Genomic DNA, 18896 nt, shown 5'->3' with positions numbered 1-18896 from the left:
TTTCTATGATGTATAAAGGCAAAAATATTGGAAGCTTTGGAAATATCTAAAAGTTATAATGTTTTTACTTAGAACTGATTACAATTTTATTACCAAAAGGAAAAAAAAAAAATCAGACAACTAACTGTGTCCTTCCAGATACAACACTTACCTTCAGGTGAAGGTCAAATAAGTGATAAAAAATTAATTCTGATTTCTAAGAATTTATTCCTGATCTTTGACCCTCCCAAAAAAAATTATTATTTCTAAATATTTATTCCTGATCTTTGACAAAAGACCCATTTCAGTTTAATTCAAGCATCTTTTGAGTGACTATATTTATAAAATATCTCTTTAGGTTTTACTTTGTCTAAAAATTAGCCCTTTAAATAGAAATTGATATGGTACTTTATCAGGAACTACAATTTAAAAAATTTTAAGAGCTTGGGTTTTTCCTTCAGACAATCTGAATTTGAATCTAACTCCATTACTATGGGGTGTTGAATAAGTTATTTTATCTCTTCTCGGTCTTACTTTCCAGATATATAAAATAGTGATAATAATGCTTAATTTAGAATCACCATGAGATTAAATTTAGTTATGGGTGTAAAATATTCAAACTTGGAGGCATGGAAGAAGTAGTCAATATATGGTAACTAAAATTATAGGAACCAAATGGTGACTTAGCATATTCATTTGATGAAGCCAGAATTAAAATTCCTGCATTTATATACTGTCTCTTAAATACTTTCATTTGCTCTCATTAATCTCCTAATGATATATCTTATGATAACTATTTTCTCACATTTCTAATTGTACCCAACCTTAAAAGGCCCCAGAAGGCATAAAATCTTTTGTCTGCCCTGTTATGTAGCTTCAGTATATTTCCCTACACAATTTCATGATTCACCCAGAAAAAGTTTTGGGTCTTCAAAAAGGAGCTTAGTCTGAGATCCCATTTGATTGATGGAGTAATAAAAACACCTTAAATTAGTTCTCAGTTTCAGGGGCATAACAGATGCATTAGAAATTTAGGTAACATTTCTAAGATTAATAGGAATACAGATTTCCTGAATGTCAGTCTTTCTGCGTTGTGTCACTCAATTTGGCACTAATCATGACCTTTGTTCCCTCAGTTAGGCTCAAAATGTTAGTGTTTGGCATTAAGTATAGGCTATAATTCAGTTAATTACTCACTGAAATCAGGTTGAGTCAAATATATAGCATCACCGTCTAATCAAATTAAAATATTTTTATTTTATGCTAAGGCACTTTTATTATTCAAATATATATAATATATATGCATATGTTATCCATTCTTATTTATCATTTTATGTTAACTCTACGGCAAGATGTTTAAAGTTAGTAGTCATTTATGGCCTTGAAAGAAATCAGTTTGTCATCATGCTCTCTCTCTGGGCTCATTCCCTCTCTCCACATACATTTTTATGGGCTATTATATTTATTCCATTTACATAGCCTAAGAGTGCTTTCTGCTTGAGTTTTCTATTCCTTAGGTGGTCTGTGCTTGAAAAAAATCTATCAAAATAAATATCCAAAAGAACACAGAGATAGACTGTATGAAGGGCACAAGAGAATATGCTGTTTATAATTGTTTTGAATGAAACAAAATGGAGAAATAATGTCCACTAGACATTGTGAAACACATCATGTCAAAAGAATACTAAAACTAGTGCAGTTTGTAGTTTTGCAGTTCCCTCCTGGGCCTACTTCACCATGGATTGATATAGATTCTGCTACAGATGTGGACTTTCACTAAGTGAGAACGGAAGGAAACAAAACTTTGCAGCCTGATATAAGAATGAGCTTTAAACTTTTGTTTGTCTAGGTTCATAGGTTACAATGGGAAAACAAACTTAATGCTCTTCAAACTTCAATAAGCATCTATCCACATCCTCAATGTATCATATATATATATTTTTTTTTTCCTGCTTTTTGAGCCACACCCACGGCATATGGAAGTTACCAGGGTAGGGGTCAAATCGGAGCTACAGCTGTCGGCCTATGCCACAGCAACACAGCAACGTGGGATCCAAGCCACGCATGAGACCTACACTACAGCTCACAACGCCGGATCCCCAACCCGGTGAGCGAAGGTAGGGATCGAACCCTCATCCTCATGGATACTAGTGGGATTTTTTTCTGCAGCACCACAACAGGAACTCCTGTGTCTTATAATTTGATAAGACTGACCAACTCAAAGTCAAGCCCAATCATGTGACTGCCAGAGTTCTACAAGGAAGTGTAATTAGCACTAAGAAACACAAACTTACACACAGAATAGCTACTCTTTACTGCAATTTCACACCAACCCATTTTAACCCTTCATCATGTTGACATGACTAAATGGAAAATCTATTTCTCTGTTTGGGCATGTGTATATTCATTTTAAGGCTGAGAATAACATTGTGATAGAAATAAGGTTCTGTTCCTTTGGTCACTGTCATTCTTATATGAGAAATTAGAGAATAGGTTGTTTGAAATGGCAGTTTTTATAAACATGAGTTGGTAAATGCAAAGTAAATGAATGGTGTTACAGACTACTTAAGCTGTTGAGTAACAAATAGACATTTCCTTGAATTATTCTGACAGTTTACTGTGAAATTTCTTTCTCTCTCTCTCTCTCTCTCTCTCTTTCTCGCTGGCATTTCTAGATTTCTTCTGCAGACAATAAAAAGAGAAGTCTTTCTTTTATATTGGTGCTCATTATTTAACTCATACAGTACTGTTTTTTAGAGTACTAACATTTCCTATATGTAAAATGAATACGAGAGGAGTGTCTCTGTATTAGTCATGTGAAAATTTGAGACTCATTGCAAGGTTTTTTTAATAAAAGAGGGAAATACAAATGTATATTATGTTTTAGTCCTTAGTTTTAAAAAGGTCTTTATAAATCTACTTTATTGGAGTTTTTATGTGTGTGAGTGTTTAGAGCAAATGACATGAGGTTCGGAGGTGAAAATTGGTGAAAGAGACTGTAGTGGAGGAAGTGGGCTGGAGAACAGTAGGATATCAGGTTGGTTAGACTTTGTAGACTCACATCACAGAGAGCTTTGAAAGCAGCAGAGGGAAGTACTGACATAAAACTACTGGATACAAGGTATATTTACTGACAAGTATAAATTTTGGACATGCCAAACAGGAAGAGATTCTAAGTAAGTTATAGGGATCAGAGTCAAGACAGAAGGAGGATTAAGAAGCCTTTTGTTTAAAGACTCCTTGGAATGAGGTGGCAAGGCTGTGGGACAGAGATGGGGAGAAGACTGACATGCATAAAAAAGGGGTTCACATGATAATGAAAATGTTTTAACAGCCAAAATATTTACAGCAGGTTTTGGGAAAGTGAAAGGGTTCTGAACAAATTATACTCTTGAGCCAAAAAACCCTCTTGGGAAGCAGAGAAACCAGGAACCAGAGCCTACCATTCTGCACACTGCTTGGCTGTGGATGCCTCTAAAACACCTTTGTGCTTAAGAAGGGACTTTAAAAACAATGCCAGGGAAGGATGCATTAGGCCTGAAGAGAGAAGACATGGTCCTAGGATTATTTCTTCGCTAACTAGCTGATTCCCTTCAGCAAGTTCCTCTCTAAACCTCATGATTCCCCAAAGAGTGGATTAGCACAAAAAATAACAATGGGTAACAAGCATTGAGTACATATTATGCTGTAGATGGCATCAGAGATGCTTTATCCATGCATCAACTAATTTAATCCTCACAATAACCTTATCATTTTAAAGATGAGGAAACTGAGCATGTTAAGTGATTTGCCCAAGACCACACAATTAGCAGTTGGGATTTGACCCTAAGTCCATTTTTATAGCCCAAGTCCTAAACCATTTTTTATTAGATGACTTGTAAGGTACTTTCCAGATATAAAATTCAATAATTCTAAAGAAATATAGCAGAAATTAATACTTGCAAGAGAACAAAAGCATAAGGAAAATAAACCTTACAGTTAATATAAACAAAATTCTATTTTTTATAATGAAAATAATTATATTCATATCTTTCCATGCTTCTTATTATCAACAAATGGAAAATAGATAAAAGTGATAATTGGGTGATTCACTTCTTTAAAACGATTAAGGTCAAATGAGATTTTGATAAATGTTACATAAGGTGTCCTAGGAGTTCCTAATCACCAGTAATTTGGGAGGAGGGAGGGATTGAAGGAATTTTAATGTTTTACCTTTTTATTTCTATTTTTTTTCTTTTTAGCGCCTCACCTTCAGCATATGGAAGTTCCCAGGCTAATGGTCAAATCAGAGCTGCAGCTGCAGGCCTACACCACAGCCATGGCAACACCAGACACAAGCCACATCTATGACATGTGCAAAGGTTTGCAGCAATGCTAGATCCTTAAGCCACTGAGCGAGGCCAGGGATTGAACTCACATCCTCACAGACACTATGTCGGGTTCTTAACCCACTGAGCCACAGCCTGAACTCCCTATTTAGCTTTTGTAAATTTAATTTTCAGATATCTACTCCATAACCATATAGTAAACACTTATAATTTAGAAGGGCATATGTGATAACATATAAAGATTTTCATGAAATAGTGTTGGAAGTTATCAGACATCCTATAAAGAATGGTCATTAGAACATACAATAGTGACTATTGAGGTAATAGGAGTTGGTATCTAGTTTTTTCTTAATATCTTCTGCATTATTCAGTTTTTTTTAAATTCTGAGCATGCATTCTTTCTTACAAGTCAGAAAAACAGTTAGATTATGTTTTGAAGAGGAAGAAATCTCTCTAACTCCATAGCTCAAGCTTCAGCCTTGTAGGCACCAGGTTGGGAGATCTTGAGTGGTGTGGACCAGGGACCTCTTAAAAGACAGACAGCTTAACAGCCTTGAAGTTTTGTAATTTCCAATCACAATAGTATTTATAAAGAGAAATCCTGAGATTTAATACATATGAAAAGTAAATATAATAGAGCAAAATGAAAAAAATCTCAGAAATTTCTCGACCAGTTTCTTAGAATAATACAATCTCAGATGTAACTATCTTGCCCAATTAGAACTGCCTAATATTAATTATACACAGGAACACCAACTATTACTTTCACTTACTGCCTATATATATTATGACCAAGAGATGGTCTCCTTTTTATTAATTAGTTATTTCTTTTTCCTTTTTATATACCCCTTCTTGCAGTTCCTGGAGAATCTCATAAAATGAACCTTTATTCCCAACTACCAAAGCCTGTAAAGTGATTTCCTTATATTTCTATAGCATATAAATAAATGAAAACCATAATACAGTCAATAATTATAATGAGACTGAAAAAAAAAACTGGCTTCCTGACAGGTACCACTTAGCGAATTGCTATTTCAATGCCCTAAACAGTCACCTGAGTTAATTCAATTTTCATATTACTCAATTTTTATCTTTAAAATCACTCTTCAGAGAATGGGAAACTGCCTCATTGTCCTAACTCTATAGGATAGTACAGCCCAAATATCTTCATGTTTTAATTTTGCCATTTAAAAATATTCTAATGTCATGACCAAGAATCTAATAAGAGCTACATGCAGGTATCACTTATTTTTAAAGGAATATAATAATTAAACGTGTAGTATTGACAGAAGTAGAAAAAAAGGTACTGAGAAACAATACCACAATAATTTTTAATTTTTAACATGATGTTTTATAACATGATTGTTACTATCTTTTATGCTTTATGAAATGTTAACATATATTAACTTTTATCTATGAATTATGACCACTTTGGAAAAAACTTATTCATCATAAACAGAGGATATAAAATGCTGCTGCCCTCACTCACACACTCATTTGACTCATGGTGCAGTCTTGAATAATTTTAAACCAAACATGACTGCAGCAATCAATTTTCGTCCAATTTATTGGGCATGAGTTAAAGCCAATTAAAAAACCATTTTTGGTGCAATTCAAGGGGAAAAATGTATAAACCCATGAAAAAAAGATTTAAGTCCTAGACATGAGTCATCACTATTCTAAATAATGGTGTCAGCCCCAAATCAGGAAGAACACATCCTAAAATTGCATATTCCACACAAAACTGCATTTCTCAGCAATGATTTTATACAATTTAAAAATACTTTTTAATAAGAAATTGACCTGGAAGGAAAATCATGCTCTTCCAACACTGACACATTCCTGAATTATTCTTAGCCATGAAATTAAAAGGTAGTTTACAGTAGCTCCTGAGTTTCTGAACTCAGGTGAAAGCCATCTGTGACTTAAACAAAGAAAGCAAAAACACTTAACCCATAATTTCAAAGTATCTTTTACCTATTAGACTATGTCTCCTTTTACATGAATATAGTGGCTCTCTTTTAAGGCCATAAAATGAAACAATCCCTATACACTCTGGATGATCTTAGGGTAATCAAAGCAGCAAAATGGAAGCGTCTAGATTGGAAATTACCACTATAAAACGCACCCATACATTTTCAATCTGTATATTAAGAAGGCCTTTTCAGGGTTGTAGTGGTTCAAAGTATTGGAACAGACCTGGATTCTGGTCCTGCCCCTCCAGGTACATGACAGGTACATGACACTAGGCATGCTGCCTGCCTGACCTCTCTAGGCCTCAGCATTCTCATCGGTAAAATAATAGCCATCTTCTAGGGATGTTATGAGCAGTAAGTGAAAAAATAAGTGTTAAGTGTTTAGGAGAGTGCCTGCCACAGAGTGGGTCTTCAATAAATGACAGAACTGGTGAGACAAAAGCCCTGTGGTTCTCACACATAGCTGTGCATCAGTGCCTCAATACACCTGTGGAGGCTCTTTTCTGTGAAAGTACAGATGCCTGGTCCCGATCCCAGGAGTAATTCTACTCAGTCATTCCAAGGTGAGGTCTAAGCATACATGTTTATAAAAACCTCTATGGCTGTGTCTGAGGAGCCACTGATTTAAAGGAAAAAACCATACAGATTTTTCAGTTGCTCAGTTAATATGGAGTTTAAGTAAACTCTAGCTGGAACTATTTTGTTTGGCTTTCTCTGTTGAGCAGATTAATTGAAGTAATTGCCAAATATGTACTTTGGATTATGCTGAAAGAGATTTAACCAAGAGGCTTTTAAAAGATTTTATTTACACTCATATGTCTGTGAGGTCACAGAATAAGCATGGTTTCCCACAAGTTCCTGTCATTATAATAAAAGAACAGACATGTGAAATTACCCTGGGAAATTACAGAGTCATTCCACAGGCATGGATATGTTTTAGTGTTTATCTTGTAGCTTCTGCATCTATTTAATAAACATAGACAGATAAGCCAATACTATCAAATCAGGTTTTTTTTTTTTTTCCAGCATTGTATTTTTCTGTTGAGTTCATTTCTAACTGTCCTATTTCTAAGGTAAGTAAGCAGTCTCCTCAGTGACAGAGACTGGGAGTGCCACATGGTGAAGAAAAGTACCCAAAAAAGGATATAGTTTGGCCTGGCATGACCAATCCACCAGTTTACGACCACGAGTGTTTAACAAAATGGTGGGCATTTTCCCTGGGAGTGACTTTTAAAAATTAACTGAAACCAGAATTCTTCTTAATATCTTTCCATCAGTGGAAATCGGCTTATTAGATTAACAACCTCTCTGTAACTTTGGAAGGGAAAGAGAGATAGTCCTAATAGACTGTGGGTTTTAGCAATGTCAGTAAAGGAGCAGCACAAGCCCAGGGGAATAAGGGTTAGCCAGGTCCTAGAGGTATCAAGAGGAGGTGATGAGGAGGTGAGACAACCCATCATTCACCATTTTTGCCTAGGGCAGCTCTAAGTGAAGCTGGTATGGTCTCAGACTTAGCTTTTATAGGCTTTTCTTGTTGGCAGGCAATCAGAGTTATTTATACCCTGGCAGATCTCTATAAAGGAATTCAAGAAAATTCTAATACTGCCATACTTTCATAAAGAATTGTGAATTTAGAGGGGTTTTTTTTAGAGAGCAGGCCATTGATACACCCTTCTTTGGATCTAAGAATGCAAATTCATCTAAGATCTCACTGGAGAAATACTTATTATCTGGGAATATTCTATCCCCCACCTTGCCTTCGGGTTCAAAAGTGGCTCTATAGCCTAGGTATAACTCAACAAGTTTCTTAAGGTGCTGATAAAGAAGTTGGTTTACCCAAATTCAAGTTGTAAAACCACTTATAAATCTCTATTTATAAATGTTCATATGAAATGAAATTACAATATTTGCTTATTCTTACTTTATGAGGTTATTGTGAATCCAAAATAAGATTACATATATGAAAACTGGGCGGGGGGAATTTATTACTGTAATATAAGGATTGAGAGGAAAATAATTATTTTTAAATATATTTTAATGTATTCTAACCAATATCCAAAGCCTTTCAGAAACATACTTGCTTTTTCTTATTAAGTAAATTTACTTTTCTTCCTTTTTCAATACAATGCCTCAAAAGTTTCAACATCAAGTTATAAGAACACATCTCGATGCTGAAACTTCAAAAAGTGAAATTGCCTCAAGCTTGCTGAACTATCATGGAACATGAAAATCCATAGAAAAAGTGAAACCTTCCTCTTTTTTTTTTTTTTTTTTTGTTTATGAGTGTAATGTTTTATCTAAGTCTAGTCTTAGACAATTGGTTTCTAAAACATGGCTCTCTGAAATTTTAGAAGAGAGAGTCCTTCCAGAATTTTTCATTTAACCAGCAGAGAATTTCTTTCTCACAGCTGGAAGCTGGAACAGCTGTTGACTGTGGCACCTCTCTATTCCTTTGGGTGAGAGTTCACAACCCCTCACTGTGCCATTTAACAATGGACAGTCAGAAATAGTTCCAAGGCTACCCCTTCCACCCTTGTCCTAAGACTGGGCACAGATAACCAAGAGCCCTTGTGTCACCTGGGGGAAATATTCTCTCAGTTGAGGCAAACCAAAAATCTGCTTTCTGACTCATGATTAGATCTCAAGGTTCACGTGATCATGAGGATTCCTGGATGTCAGTCAGTCTCAGGATTTGGCATCCTTTGAGACTTTATAAATTTCACCCCCCCTTTTTACATTTATAGGAAATTTCCCTTTTATTTAGGGTGCATTTCTGAGTGTTTCTTAATGAATACTAAATAAGTAATTCCATTTCGAATTTACAGAAAGAAGAACAAGCAAAAAGACTTTCAGAAGAGCAGCCACTGCAGTACTATTTACTGTATCCACTAGGGGACACGTCTCAGAATGACTCAAAATATCTCCCCTCTCATTCCTTGTGGCCTCTGGCATTTGATGCTCAACTAACTCTTGAGTTAGACCACTGGGTACATATCAGTGTTAGAATGAAAACATTCCCCCTACTTTAACACCTCCTGCTAGTTCAATAAAGCAATGTTTAAATAACCGAACTGGCTTCAATGAACTGTACTTGCCATTTTTTCCTGCTTCTTAGCTAGATAAAATGGAGATAATTATGAAGTGGATGAGCAGGTTTAATGAAAGCCAGTTTCTTTTGGTATACTCCTGAAGCAGCAATCATCATCTGTTTGGCTTTTGAAGAGCAACAATTATAATCACTTAAACCCCCAAGGGGAACAAAAATAGAATTTACATTAGCATATAAAATATACAGCTGGATTGGGCAAGCCTATAAAATTCTGGGGAAATCATTCTAATCTGAATGCTATTCAAACTCACAAGAAAAAATGAGTTCAAGAGTATTTTACATGCTTCCTTCCTATAAAATAATACATATAACAATGTGGAGAGGATTTTCCTAAAAACGAACACAAGGAATAAGATGTTGCCAGGAGAGAATCCCAGCAGGAATGGCTAAACTGTATTGTCAAGCTATCAGAGAGCAAAATGCAAAATGATATTTGCAAGAAATACTAATCACGCTGAAGAGATTTTTCACACATGTGGGAGTTTAAAAAAGAAAAAGGGTGGTTTTAGTCTGATCAATGATGAAACTTAACCATAAATAAGGAAAATCTGAGATTAATTGTACTTTCCTCCTCCATTGTAAATGTGAAAGCAATACAAAAGAAAATGAAATCACTTCCGTTGAAGCAGAACTCTTTTTCCTATTTTAAAACATTTTCATATCATTTCCTCTCAAATAACCTTTCTTACTATACCTTCCTTTCTTATGTTAGCCTATATCACAGACAATCTCCCTCGCCATTTATGTTATTTAATTACTTTGCTTTTCACAGTTTACAAAATACTTGTTTTTTGTGGGGTGGGGTATGGCATAGAAGAATAAAAATGGAGCCTTTGCTTTATCTATTATGTTACTAGCAACAAAACACTAACGTAATTAATATATTAAAGGCTTTCCTGGCTGTGCACATTTGTCAAAGGCAGTGTATTTGAGAAATTACACTAATGAATCTTGAAAAATTCAGCATACTACACAGACAACTTGCTTCCCCTCATCAAAATTACATATCAAAACGTAAAGACTAGGAAAATATATTTTCATTTTCTTTGTATTATTTGAAGTTTCACTACTACACTTTTTTTTAATGTATGCAAAACTTCACCTCCGCTGGGAAGCACTTCCTGAACATCCAGCTAAAGTCAGCTGCAGGTATATTGGCCAGAACTTCCTCTGTCTTTCTAAAAGCCCTTTGTACACACCTCTGATAGCAATTATCTCATTGCATTATAACCATTTGTTGACATGTCTTATTTCCTACAGACTGTGAATTGCTTGACGGCAAAGCCATCTTTTCCAGCGGGGCATTCTTGGGCTCTAGCACTGAGCTCTAAACCTAGTAATCATGCAGTAATGTTTGTTGAGTGAAGTTTATCATTTTTGTATTCTAAGACACTTGAAAATGTTATGGGGATTGATAAGAATCAACCACATATATTAAATACCACCTCTGCCATAATATCAAATTTAATGGTGATAAATTAAACGCTGAGAAATTAGAAATTCCAAAGTCTAGATTTCTGTAGCAATCTTTACTCTCCTTATCTTTAACAAAGGATGGGGTAATGTTTTTAGATTGTATCAAATATGTGTCTAGTGGTTAATTACACTTATTAGAAACACTCAAAAAGCTGAGTTCTCATTTCTTAATGCTAATGACTTCAGGTTTCATTTGGTTTATATTTCCTTCCCCCCTGCCTTTTAATTTAAAACCATTAACACTGACTTCTCAGCCTTTGTCTATGTCTGTCAGGTTTGGTAATACGTAGATAGCATTAGTCTGCCCTTTCCTGTAAACTCTTCATGCTCTGAGAGGCTTTGAAAGTCCATAACATGTAATGTTACTTTGAACACAAAACAAAGATTTCATGTTTGTAGAAATTTAAAGGGATAATTGAAATGCACAGCATGAAGGATTCTAAGACTAAATACAGTTCACATTTTCCTTCTAATTTTTCAAGTGAAATTATTACTTTTTATGGAATTATGGAACAGCAATGATGGAGAGATAGAAGCAGACTTCACAGATATACCCTAAAATACTCTTAAATTTTTAGTTAAATAAATGTTAATGTTATCATCATTAGATAAAATTTAGTTTTGTGGCATTATCCCACAAATTTAAACTGAAAAACTGCTTTAACAATTTTTTTGCTTCCTACTAATATGACTTGTTGCGTATTTACTATTTAAATATAGACTTGTGTATTTTGATGAAGCTGAAGGGAAAGAAAATTCTACATATAATTCTATGATTGTAATACATAATAATGAAGTAATACAAATTTTCAAATCAAGGATAAAATAGAAAATTATACAAATGTTTTATGATTTAAAAAAAAAGAGCCAGCCTGAATTTTAATTAAAATGACACAAGTAACTACAATTAGGTTTCGGGAGGTAAAAGTCCGAGGGTTTTTCAAGGCATGGTCTCCACGGTCAAAATGAAGTAGAATTGAGTTATATGTAACTGACTGCTAGACTATATTGGGGTTTGCAACATTTAAACATCACAGTTGTCACCTTTATAAAACAGTTCCTGAAAGTCCAAAATTATCAGACTTTTAAAAAAGCTATGGAATTCTCATAGTCGTAAGGTTAAACATAATAGATTTGGATGATTTCACTTCATAAAAATTAACCTTACAAAATGGATAATACAGTTTTTTAAAAGTTCTTCACTTAGCAGAAGCATTAATTCAAATGCCCTTTTAAATATGAGTGCCCTCTGCATTTAAAAAAAGTAATTGATTTTTTTTTAAAGTCTACACAAAACAACTCAGGAGCCCATATATTACAAAAAAAAATGCAGATAGAGTTATTTTAAGTACTTTCATTTATTCGCAAGTGACAATGAAAAATTGAGCAGTTTTCTGTTGAATGTACATGATGTCCTTAAATACTGGTACTTAGAGGAATTTAAGTGGATTGTCTTGATAAAATCTTAACATCTCCATTTCTGCAGATCCAAGTTAATAAACAAACTTGAGCAGATGCAATAATCTATGCTCCAATCTCTCAGGTTCAAAGATTTTTAATAAATAAAAAGAGCAAAATTAGAGCTTTTTTAAAAGGAAAAGTATTTTTCTCTCCGTATTTCAGAGTCTATCATCTTTAATATTTAAAAAGGAATCACAAAATGAGGCCCATTTGAAACTTTATTTTCTATTATCAATTTCTATCTTTGACTCTTTAGTTCACTGAATGAAGGCAATTTAAAAAATGGAGGCCCCTATTCATTGAATAACTAAAGTAAAGGTTAACTGATTAAACCCCTAGAAAATAAATATACGTCAAAAAAAGTCATGAAATGATTTGCTATCTATAAAACATATAACACTCCATTACTTTTACAAATGTTATTGTAAGTCCCATTTAAATAGGTAAAGTGAAAAAAATTACTCTGCTTATTTGATTTTAACTCTCTTATTTTTAAATAAAACTGGGTTTTCATTTAGGCTTTCCTTTAATTAAGTCCTGGTACCTATCTGTGTATGTTGTGTATGTTTCAAAATTGTTTGCACATATTTGAAAATACTTTTTTCATTAAAATTGATTTATTCTTCCTCTCCTTTTGTTTATTTTTGGGGTGGGATGGAGAATGCAATAAATTCTCCATTAGTGTCCCCACAAAGAAACAACCAGCCAAACTAGCCTAATGTATCCAAACCCAATTTGGGAATAGAGTTAGGGATAGTTGGGGATATAGTTATATTTTGGTAAGATATTTTTCTTCTAGATGTCTTATTGAGGAAAGTGGCAAGATTAAGAGGTAATCATCCCGATGTTTGGAATCTGGGAAGATTATGTGGGTTTTATGAAGCAGTTCTCTTTAAATTTAGTAAATTAGCTTATATTTTCTATTATTTTATTCTCATTTTGCTTGATTTTGGACCTGAGTTTAGAATCAGATAGATTTTGATTCAAATCCTCACTCCATGGTTTAGGAGGTATCTGACCTTAACTATTCAGTTTCTAGGCATACTAAAACCTACCACCAAGAGTGTTCTGAATATTAAAAGATAATGTAAGTAAAGCACTTACATATATGATCAGATTCAGAGAGACAACAAATGTTAACTGTCAAAGTTAAATTCTTAGCTGTTTTCATTGTGTATCTGACATAAACACATTAAGATTAATGCTAATTAGAAGTAATAAATGAAAGTTACTTTTGAATTTTTAAAATCATAGTATCACTTCAGCCATTCCTTTTTTAACTTTTTTTTTTTTTTTTTTTTTGCTTGCAGGCACATTTCATATCCAAGATATGGTATAAGAGGTAAAACCTCCAATATAACATTAGATGACCCTGGCTACCAGCCACCCCCACTCCCTTTATCTCATCCATTTTTCTCCTTTATTCAGGATACCTATTCATATAAAGTGAGTCAATGATATGAGAAACAATGAGTATTTCTATGAGAGTATAGAAATATTTAGTTGAAAACACTTTTGTTCTTATGAACATTATAAGCTTTCTGTTAGTTGTACAATTTATTCTAATGGACCGAGGCTTAGGGAAAATACCAGAACATGGCCACTGTATTTCCAATGTGCCAACAACATATCATTAGAACACTGAAGAAAGAAATTATTATAGTCTTACATTCTAATTTAAAGAAATTTCTGTAGTGAGACTATTTAGCAGACCTATAATTGCGACAGAATTAGGGTATTAGTAAATGAAAGTGCCAGGAATATACAGCTTTATTCTAAGTACTTTTATAGGGAACTTAATATATGCACTACTATTATCATTTAGAAGACAACTTATCTTAAGTAATAATTTTTATGACTCTCTTCAACTCAAACAATATTTTTAATGTGTAAATGAAAAACTACAGTGGATGACTTGTTTGAGATTATAACTCTGATTAAAGGTGTTTTTCTCAATGACAGTATCAAGGCAATCTAATTTTACATATGTACAGGCCATATATTTTAAATTAAATAGGTATGACAGCTGAGAAGTATTGTCCAAAATAAATAATATAGTTAACATTGTTAGTTGACTATCTGTACTCTAAGAATATCAGTACTAAAGAAAAGCAAACGTCTCAATTAAAATGGAATTAAAATACATATTCTAAAATATACAAAATGCTGTATTTTAATCTAAACTCTTCTAAGATTCAAAGTTTTACTGAAATGATACTTTCTTGTACTCAAGAGATTAGTAGTTTGCTTAGTCATTTGGTGTTTAAGCTCTCAAACTGTAAACTGTTTTAAGGATGGTGGTTGCAAATAGCAATAGTGATAACTTTGGGAGCTAACTGTATAAGGTGTCACTTTCCTGTGCTGATTACTAGTGAATTACAGTAACTTCATGTAGAATAGTTAAAAAATAAGTCAGTTGTTAAAATGTTATTAAAGTATAGGTCCAAAAAATACATTCATCTTTACTGAAATATAATAAGTTAAAAAAGTTATTATCTGTGTTTCTTATGATCAGAGGACATGTATAATAACTAAAATCTTTATTTCAGAATATATCTTAAGAAATGTAAGCACATACAAGTATATATCTACACACATATAAATGGAAGTTAAGAATGGTTTCAACAAAACATGAGAACAGTTCCTCTTAAGGAGACGTCTGTTTTTATCCCATCCTTCAAATGAGAAAACTTAGATGGCCTTGCCTCATCAGAGAATGTATAGGTCCATTCCAATATAGGGCGTCCCAGTCATCTCCATGGCAACAGCCCTTGACAAGTTAAAAGGCAACTAGATTCACAAACAGAAAAAGTTAAGACTTTTTCTTAACTTTTAACAAACTGCTAATGTTTTCGTTTTGTTCTTAAGTGCAGAGGTGGTCAAAATTTTTGAATTTTCCAGAGGAAAGGTTGAGCCTTTTACCAAACTTGAACTTGTTAAATTTACTACAAACAAATTGGATAGCCATTCTCAGAAAGTGAATGAGATAAAGGGGCAAAATTCAGAAATCCATCCCTGGAATATACTTCCCATTTTAAAACAAATAGGTGAGGAGATTGAGGAAGGACCCTTAAAACCTGTTTATTTTAGTTTAAAAGAAGGGCAGTGTCAGGAGGAGAACAGGGAGAACTGGGAAGGAGGGTAGAAAGCAATCCCTTTCTCCAGCCTCAAACCTTTTAAGACCACAGCTTTCCAAATGTATTTACGATCATCATTTAGCCTTTCAAATTTGTCTAAAAGGATGGCTTCTAGGGTTGCTGCCTGAGGAAATGAGAGGAAGAAAGGGGGAGGTTTAACAGCGCAGGTGAGGGTATAGAGACTGTTGGAGTAACTTAGTGTAACCCCATTGTTCCCTTTCTCCTTAAGGATTTTGATCAGGAATGACCCGGCTACAGTGTTGAGTTCAGGAAGTCAGAACTGCACGGCTCTTTTGAAACCAGACAATAACCTAGTTCCCTTCTCCTCCCTCCCCTGCACCTCCACCCTGCTCACTGCCAGCTCTCCGCGCTTTAAATGCGTTAAGCCCATGACAATCCCAAGAGTATCAAACAGATAAACACAAAACATGTTTACTGACCACAGTAAAGAGAAGAAATTAAAACTACAATTTTTTGTTTCACCACCCCCTCCTCCCAGCTCCCAGCCCCTAGTCCTTTGTGTGTGATGAGCCCCCTTCAAATCACCCACAGACCGAGCACACGAGAAGAAATGGTAATTTTTTGTTTAAAAGTTCACTTACCACGGCAACCTCATATTGCTTTGTCATGCTTTTTGCACTTAATTTTTCAAAACTGCTTGTGCAGGGCGCAGAACTGGGAAGGCAGGACTAAAGTATCTCTAATAATCACAACAAAAAGGAGAGAACATTCGCCCATCAGAATTACATTAAAATGCACAACCCCCAGAGCAAGACGCACGGTTCAGACCACACCAGGGAAGGGGTGGGGGTGGAAAAAGCCAAGCTAACTAAACAAAAGGTAAACGGGAGAGTTGAGTGGTTGGAAGGGAAATTGATGCAAGCCGCCTTTAGACTCAGGACTGGCTTAAAATCACCACCCCCACCACCCCACCCCCGCCCCCGGCACCAGCACCCCCGCGATTACCCGAGTGACTGCACTTGCCTCCAGCCAGTTCAACCGCAGGAAAGGAATTCCCCGTCTAAGTTCACTAGCCCTGCCACTGTCTTCCACTGCCTGATGAGTTAGTTCAGGAAAAGATTTCCAGAGGCATCCATCCACTTGAGGTCTGAGCGTGGCTGCGGCTGCGGGGCTGCTGCGAGCAGCTGCTAGGATCGTTGCGGTCTCCTTCTTGCCTCATTCGCGCTGCACAATAGCCCCGGCTGGGTGCACCTCATTAAGCCAGCCGAAGAGCCCCGGGAGCAGGGCAGGCAGTGTGACAGCGCTGCCCCGTTGTAATGACTGTGTGATGGATGCAACCGAAGGGTGGGGTCTGGGTGGGTCAAAACTGTTAATGACAGTATGTATCATTCTGGCTGTCCTCCAGGAGAGGGAAGCCCCCCTGCCCGCTCCCCCTCCGCCCGGTCGGACGATCGGCCGTCTGTCAGTCGGTCTCTCGCTCTTACACACACACACACACACACACACACACACACACACACACACACACCCCACACTTTCCCTTCCCCACTTCCCTAGGGATTTTCTCCTTCAGGGATCAAAAAAGTATGAAAACCATGGGGTCATTTTCATTGCAACAGATAAGTCTAGAGAATTTATCCTTAAGAAAAGAGAAAAACCTCAAATCGAAAACTACAGGCGAAAGCGGGCGGAGGGAGGGAGACGACCAGGGTGGGGCGGGTGCGGGAGCTGGCGTCCCGGACGTTAACTGGCGGGTAGTTTACAACTGTCCGTCACCTCGCACCGCCACCTCAGCGAGGCTCGAAGAGGCGCGGTACCGTGTTCTGCGAGCCCCGCGTTCCCCCCGGAACCAACTTGGGGGTGGGTCGTAGGGGGATAAAACCCACCCCAGAGGCCGCCGACCTAGAGGAGAATACAGGGTAGGTCTTTTCATCCTGACCCACGAACAGCGGGGAAGGAGCCCTGCACCTGGACCGAAAGTCCCACAGGCCAGGCTGGATCTGCCGGGGCGCGGGAGTGAGGTCCGGGTCCGAGACGGGCGGGGCGGGCCATGGTTCTGTCCCCGGCCGTTGGGTCGCCTCTTTCCATTGCCCCGTCCCGCCGGCAAGTTCTGGGCTGCACCTTCGGCCAGGAGCGCCGCCCCTGCAGGTGCACGGCAAAGTCACAGCGGGCGGGACTCCAGCCTCTTCCTCTCCCCCTCGGTACAGCCCTGACACCCGCCTCCAGTTTTGCTCCTCTCTTGGTCCCGATCTAGCTGCCCTCCTAAGCAGAAAGTGCGTAAAAACATCTCTCCTTTCGCCTCCTTTGTGGAGAGTCTTGAGTCGCTGCTTTGCTGCCTCCCCATTGTCCCGCTGAAAACATTCGCGTGTACTTTTTTCTCCTCCTTTTGACAGTGTTAAGAATCCAGCTCATTCACAGGCACTGATTTTTCAAGCATAGGAAAGCTTTACCGATACTTTATTTCCCTACGGGGACAAATAGACTGTGATTTTACACTCAACTTTTCATTTCCAACTTAACTGTGATGCTATCCACTCTTGATGTGGCTACACATTCCGAACATCCTGAGCGATTTTTCCAGAACCATGTGGAGGATATTTATTTTTATTAGAGTTTATGGAGCTCCACTTCTCTGACACTGTAATCGACGTCTATATTTTCTTCACTGATGCCTTATAGCAGTTAAGAGAATGCGGGAAGGAGAGAGAAAGCAGGACCTTTATATCTAATGGAGCATCTCTCCCTTTTTATGTCGGCTATTTATTAATCACTTAGAATTTGTGGACGTAGGTCGTGCGGGCTGTTCTAGGCCGTAAGGCAGATTTTCCTGCCACTCTTCAAAGAGGTTCTGATCCATAGGGAATGTAAAAGAACTGGAAGTTTTTAATTGCTTCTAATAAGAGACCACTTTTGTGACAGGAAGGAAAGATCTTGTCAGAGACTTTTAGCACAGGGGAAAAAAAGTTGGTGTGGTGTTGACCTTACCTGGTCCCTTCAGTTCTTATAAACCTTCCAGGGCGCAAAGAAACCTTCCTCTTTTTTTTAACCAATTACCTTTCATCACTCTTTACAATTCTATGACGTGAAGGTAGTACCAAATTTATGTTCACTTATTTCTTATAATTAAAAGGGGAGAAGTTGGGGAGAAGAGAAGACCATTTGGAATTTGTGAGAAATCTAAATTACTTGGCTAATTAATTTACTGACTAACAGTAACACTAACTTAGAGCATGCTTAGAGTAACTCCTTAGAGATATACCTTAATGAGTAAGAATATATGTAATTAATAAAATTATTGTTTCTATGTAAATAACTCTTAAGAGCATCAAAAAAATTTTAAAAAGACATTTCTTCTTAGATTGTTTTACTAATAATTTGCATAATGTAAGTAGGGTTAGTTCATAAAACATTTGTTGAGTTGAGACAACTTGAATATGCTTTTGTTGTATGTTATTAATAATAAGTGTAA

General features: G+C 36.3%; 1 protein-coding gene across 4 annotated transcripts in view; it reads right to left on the bottom strand.

The window, feature by feature from the left end:
* The window catches only part of ELAVL2 (ELAV like RNA binding protein 2), a 172067-nt gene extending 155287 nt beyond the window's left edge, over positions 1-16780 (bottom strand). For all 4 annotated transcript variants that reach the window (XM_084983445.1, XM_084983463.1, XM_084983486.1 and 1 more), the window contains exons 1-2: positions 16451-16780; positions 16069-16166 (exon numbers count right to left, since the gene is read on the bottom strand). The gene's annotated coding sequence lies outside the window, so the exon portion shown is untranslated. The remainder of the gene's footprint in view (positions 1-16068; positions 16167-16450) is intronic.
* Between the last annotated feature and the right edge of the window lie 2116 nt (positions 16781-18896).

The sequence above is a fragment of the Sus scrofa genome, chromosome 1 (assembly GCF_054392235.1).
Source record: "Sus scrofa isolate SSC_HxYL_T2T_F1_AM1 chromosome 1, Sscrofa_HxYL_maternal_Yorkshire_Landrace_v2.0, whole genome shotgun sequence".
Classification (NCBI taxonomy): domain Eukaryota; kingdom Metazoa; phylum Chordata; class Mammalia; order Artiodactyla; family Suidae; genus Sus; species Sus scrofa.
This window is presented reverse-complemented; position numbering and strand designations above follow the sequence as displayed.